Genomic DNA, 5,980 nt, shown 5'->3' on the forward strand with positions numbered 1-5,980 from the left:
TCCCTGGGTGCTCCCACCAGCACTGGCAGAGCTGCTTGTCTGGGCACAGCCAGTGCTGGGCAGGCAGCAGCTGGGCTTCGGGCACCTGAGACCAGCAGCTACTGTGTTTAGTTTTCATTTTGCAGGATTTAGGAATATTTTTCATAGAAAATTCTCCAAATATTTAGTCCCTTTTCCCACAACAGTTCTATATTTTTCAAAGTAGTTTTAGTATTCAGAAAAACTTAGAATATTTTCACACTTTTAGAATAAAAATATAAAATGCATTGAATTGCTAGTCTATGCTCTACTAAAAACTAAGTCACTCTATGACTCACAGCCTGCTTCAGAGGCTCTTTTCCCACAGGAGACTTGTGCCTAATCACAACAACTAACCTAAAACCTTTTCCCTGATGTTTTCTGGGATTCCTGACAAGCTCACTTCTCAGTCTTCAGAGGCAAACCTTGAGCACAGCAGGAATCTTTTCAAGTCACCATCTTTGTTTGCTTCTGCACAAAGTGCCTCAGTCATAGAGCAGGGGCTTTGCTCAGCTTCCTGCCGCCCCGCTCCCCCCAAGCCTGTCCTGAGCCCTCTGCTGCAGCTGCTGTGCTGCCATGGAGCTGCTGTAAAACACAACAGCTCTGCCACACGCGCTCAGCAGGACTGGAGAAGCTTTCTGGCCTTGCTTACATTAGGCTGGTGGCTTCTCTAAACACAAGTTGAGCTTTTGAACGCTATGTCTCACCTGGCACAGGAACTGATGCTGCCTTTCTCATGGAGGCTAAACTCCCATGGGCTTTAAAAGTTTTCTGGCCAGTATAAGGCCTGGAAAACCATTTAATGCAGCCATTTAGTATTGAAAATGGCCCAGTCTATGTATCAAAGTAGCTTGTTTAAATGCTGGAGCCCACCAGAGCATCCCTCCAGGGCATATCTTTCTCTCCCCCACCTCTGCCTCCATGACTGCCAAACTGCACCTTTGAGAGTTCTCTTCTCCAGAAGCTGAATGGCACCTTTTTATTTGGGGGAGGAAAAAAAAAAAAGGAAATGTTCTATGCTACTATCATCATCATCACAATAATGAGCTGCAAATTAGTTAAATGACATCAACAACTCAGACTGTGGACTTAGTTCTCAGAGTGCAGCACTGGCTTTACTATCCCTTGAAACTGCAGATGTGCTACAGTCTTTAAAATCCGTTTCATGCTTACCTAATTTGGAGTCAAGCACAGCTCTGTGAGAGCTTTAGGGGTTGGGCCTACCCTGGCACTCTCGTGTGTCTGGAGTGACCTGCCCAAGCCATCTGCCACCTGAAGAGCAAAGCAGGGTATGGACAAGCACAGGCTGCAGAACAGCTCGAACTGCAGGGAGCCCATTCCTGTCAGGAGTAACACGACCATCCCACCTTAGGACTGAGTTTTGTGAGAAACAACTGCACACTTTAAAAGTTTTAAAACGTTTATTAGACATTTACAAAAACATAAGAGAAGGACTCATAAGGAAGAACAGGCCTGGGAAGGCCCCCTGCCCCACGGCTGCTACCTGCCAGGTGGCTGCCTCATCTTCAAGATTGATGCTTCACCTTTTACATTCCTGGAGGGTGCATCAGCCACCCCTGGGCCCTCCCAAAGTCTGTCAGTCAACCCTTCTTTGCCGTTTATTGGTGGAATTTATTTCTTGTAGCTGCGTTTGAAGGTCAGGTGTTGTCACGCCGGGTCCCCCCAGCAACAAGCTTTTCCATTCCTACTCTCCCATGCAAGGGGTATATGTCGATACCTATTGTGGTGGACCCCCACTGCAGGGAATGACGTGCATTGACTCCATGTTTGCAGAAGGATGAATAAAAGCTTTATTAAGCTGTCCTATATTACACTATACTAAAAACTATATTACTGCTATACTGAAGAGAAACCCGTGACCCTTAGAGACAGTCCAACACAGAGTGGCTCCAGTTGGTCAAATGAAATCAAAACACCATCACCAGAGTCCAATGAAGAAATCCCTCTTTGGTAAACAATCTCCATAACACATTCCACATGTGCCAAACATCAGATGCAGCAAATGGAGATAATTGTTTTTCTTCTTTCTCTGAGCTTTCTCACAGCCTTCCCCAGGATGTTCCTGGGAAAGCCTGTGTCTCTCACTGTTCAAAGGATATGTGAATACCACACACGCCTTCTTTCTACCTGTCTAGACAGCCCAGGCTGTCTGGTGGGAACAATAGGGAGTGGGGGGTGAGATGTCTGATTATAATTTACTCCAATGAAATATTGTTGTATTGAATCAAGGCAAATATGATTTGGCATGTATAATATTTAGTTTTTACACAATACACATACCAGCACTGTAAGCTGCCCCCCCACACACACACACATATTTGTTTACACCAGAGCCAGGTTTTTTTTGGACAATGCCTCATTTACAATTAATACATGTGGCTAGTCTGGAGATGGGCTGTCCCAAAAGGAGATACTGGAACACCTGGGAGCTGATCATCCCGGTAGCGACTCAAGATTGGGATCGCTGGAGTCCTCCGGGCTGATGCATCTGAATGCCACGGTTCCCATAACCTCATCAGGAAAAATTGTCCACACCTGGACCTGGATTGTTCAACCCCGGCTCAGAGAAAAGAACTTTATGAATATGTGGGACTCTGAATGGAAAGAAAAGGCAGGTGACTGAAATCCTGGCCTCGGGCAGAAAATTTCCTATAAGAACTGCAGGGTCCGGGAGGGTGGTGTGTGTGTCCAGGGGAACCTCTGCCGAGAGGCTCCTTCCTGTCACGCACTCAGTGCCAAACCTGGGCTCAGCGCTGTCCTTTTCCTTTTGGCCTGCTCAGAGAGAATTCAATCCTGAATAACTTTTTATTGTTTCATTTTAAATTTGGCTGGACTAATTTTCATTTATAAAAGGGGGAAGGGGACTGTGGGGAGAACGGAGAACATCTAAACAACAAATCACAATAACATAACTCTACATCAATAAAGCTTCTCTTAAGATACACACAATATTCATCCCTTAATTGCAAGAGCCAATCATCTCATATTCTATCTAATACAGTTTGGATGGAAACCAGAAGTAATACCTTGCAAAAGGAAAAGAGGGTACAAAGGTCCCTGCAGTCCCCTGGCCTGGTACCTCAGCCAGTGGGGAAAGGAAGAGGGCAGCATGTGGCCAGGAGTTTAAATAGAGGCTGTGTCCTCCAAAACTTTGAGAGAGAAAAGCCCAGCAGCAGATGTCCCCATGGACTCTCTCCCTTTATTCAAACAAAGCTGCAGGGCTCCTCTGGCTCCTTTATGGACACTGGCTTTTCACAGCCTGGTTTGTATGCACACCTGTTTCCTTGTATCAGAATATCACCAGCCTGCAGTGACTCCCTGCCACTCTGGTCTGCAGGAGAAATGGAGCTGATTTCCATTAAGGCCCTCCCAGAGGGAAGGAAGAACAGACCCAGAGGAGACAAGCAACCCCTGCAGGCATCCAAACTTCTGCACCAGATGCCGAGTGAGTCGCAGAGGGGGCGTACTGGGTGCATTTCCCTCAGCCTTCTCCTGAGACTCAGCAGCCGGGGGCTTGCACTGCACATGTGTGTTGGATAATCTACCAAGTTTAATTTTTTTTCATTTCTCTAGTCAGGCTTGGTTTGCCTTTGCCTTGGGGAAAGGAATTCTAATGGGTTTTTTAAGGGATGTTACACCACTCAAGGGAAATGAGCTTAACATCTCAATAAACTGGGAATAACCCAAAAGGTACCCAAAAACCATAATGACCATGGAGAAAAATCTACGATCATCATCCGCAAACATCAAGGAATGTCAACCCCGGACACTGCCCCCTGGCATAGTTGGAGACACCTGGACTGGAAAAGCCTGAGAAGGAAATCAAGGAGTATGGCTGTCATGGTTTGACACTGGCACACAATGCCAGTGCCCCCATGAAAATGCAACCTCTCAATTGAATGCTGCGAAATGCAATCGAGAACAGAGCAAAGCAGGCCCAAGCTTAATAACAAGGAAAAAAACTTTATTAAGCTACTACTACTATACTACTATAAAAGAAAAAAAAAGATAAAAACACCACACAAAATTCAAAATGAAAACCTTCCAAAGTATTCCTCCTCTCACCACCCAACCCCAACAAACCACAGTGAGACACAATCTGGACTCCAATCAGGTGTCCACCCTCCAGACAATCGATACTCAGTCCATCAAGGAAGAGAGGAGCCCCTCCTGTGCCACAGACCCGCCCAGGAAACACAGCTGCCACATCCTGTGCTTCCATGTCACACATGGCACCACCCAGAGAAAGAGTTTGCCATGGTGGCCCTCTCCTTTCCATGCACAGTGCTCTCACCACCAATGCATGGATGGACAGACTGCTTTTAGGATTTTTCCTTTCAAGGATGCCCTGCCAAGAGGGGAAAAAACAACAGTTCAGTTTTTTATTTTTGGGACCACAATTCCCCCAATTTCCCCCTGGGGCTGAGGGTCCAAGAACAGAGATCTTCTCTTCTTCTCTGAAGACAGGGGACACCACCACAAACTTCCCTAACTTTTCTTTGTTTGTTCAACTTCTGTCTTTTCCCAGCTGAAGCATGGTCTCTTTGGCTCACCAGCATCCTCCTAAAATACAGTCTCTCTTGGAGGAGAAGATCAGTTCAGTCTGTGGCTACCAAGAAAAAGTCCAGCAAAAAGCCACTCCATCATCTCCTCCCACCTAAAATTTCTCCTTCCAACATCCCAGGGTCCAAGCTGTCTCTCTTCCTCTCTTTCAAACCGAGGAGGAGAAAAATTTCACAAAGCTTTCATTTCTCAGGAAGGGTTAAAAGTCCCGACTCCCAGAGACGGCTCGCTGCCCAGGCTCCCACTCCCACAGGCAGCTGGGCACCTTGCGGCCCCCCCCAGCTCTTCTTCCCCGCGGTGAACTGCTGGCAAAACCACCGCTGTCTCTTTCTCTCTCTCTTGAGAAAGAGAGACTCTGGGGGGAAACGGAGACATCCCAGATTTTCTCCACCCTTCCATCTGCAGGGGGTTCCCAGGCCCCTCCACCCTTTGGCCTACCTCAGTCAGGCCAGGGGCCTTCCCCTCCCCCGCCCAGCCACGGATGGGCAGGGGAGAGTCCTGCACAGCACGCTGACCGGAACCAAAGAGAGCGGGTTCTCCTGGGAATTCTGCTTTTAACCCCTCTGTGTTCTCAGAGGCGTGTCCACCTTCAATTGGTCATATCCAAATTGACCTCTTTCTTTTGAGAAAATTCATTTTCCGTGTCAAACCACGACAGCAGAGTACCAGGAGACAGTGAAGAGAGCACCAGGACTCAATGTCACTGGAGCCCCAGGCACAGCTGATGCTGGCCACAGCTGTGCCTGCTGCAAGCTCCCATAGCTGCTGCTTTCCCCCTCCCTGTTGACAGCTCCCTCCCCATTCCCTGTTGACAGCTCCATCCCTCCAGCCCTCAGACCCTGCCCATCACCTTCTTTTTCCCCCCATCTCATCCCTTCCCCTTCCCTTCCATTAATAAACAGTTTGGTTTCTACCCCTTACCCTCATCTCTGTGGAGCTGAAGCGGCCCAAATCCCGGGCCCTGGGACACACAGGCCCCTGCTGCTGTTCTCTTCCACGCCGTGTTCTGTGCACACACACACAGAACGAGGGCAGATCAGGCTGGAGAGGTGCCTGTGCTGAAGGTGCAGTTCCACAACCCTGTGGAGTTGCAGATCTTGCTGTGCAGCCTGGAGCCCCTGGAATTTGGAAGAGCCAAGCTGAGTATGCTCTGAAGGCAGCTGTGAGGGATTCCATGGCAAGCTTTCACGGAGGGCAAAGGAGCTTGGAATGCTGGAAGTTTTCAGGAATAACTTCCTGAAGGCTCAGCAGTGTCCATCCCTGCACAGGATCAGGGAGAGGGCCGAATCAGCGACCATCCAGGCTTAGCAGGGAGCTTTGGGTGTGCCTGAGGGCAAAGGAAGCAGCAGCGTGGTGCCCAAGACTGGGACACACGACC

The sequence above is a fragment of the Taeniopygia guttata genome, chromosome 25 (genome assembly GCF_048771995.1).
Source record: "Taeniopygia guttata chromosome 25, bTaeGut7.mat, whole genome shotgun sequence".
Taxonomy (NCBI): domain Eukaryota; kingdom Metazoa; phylum Chordata; class Aves; order Passeriformes; family Estrildidae; genus Taeniopygia; species Taeniopygia guttata.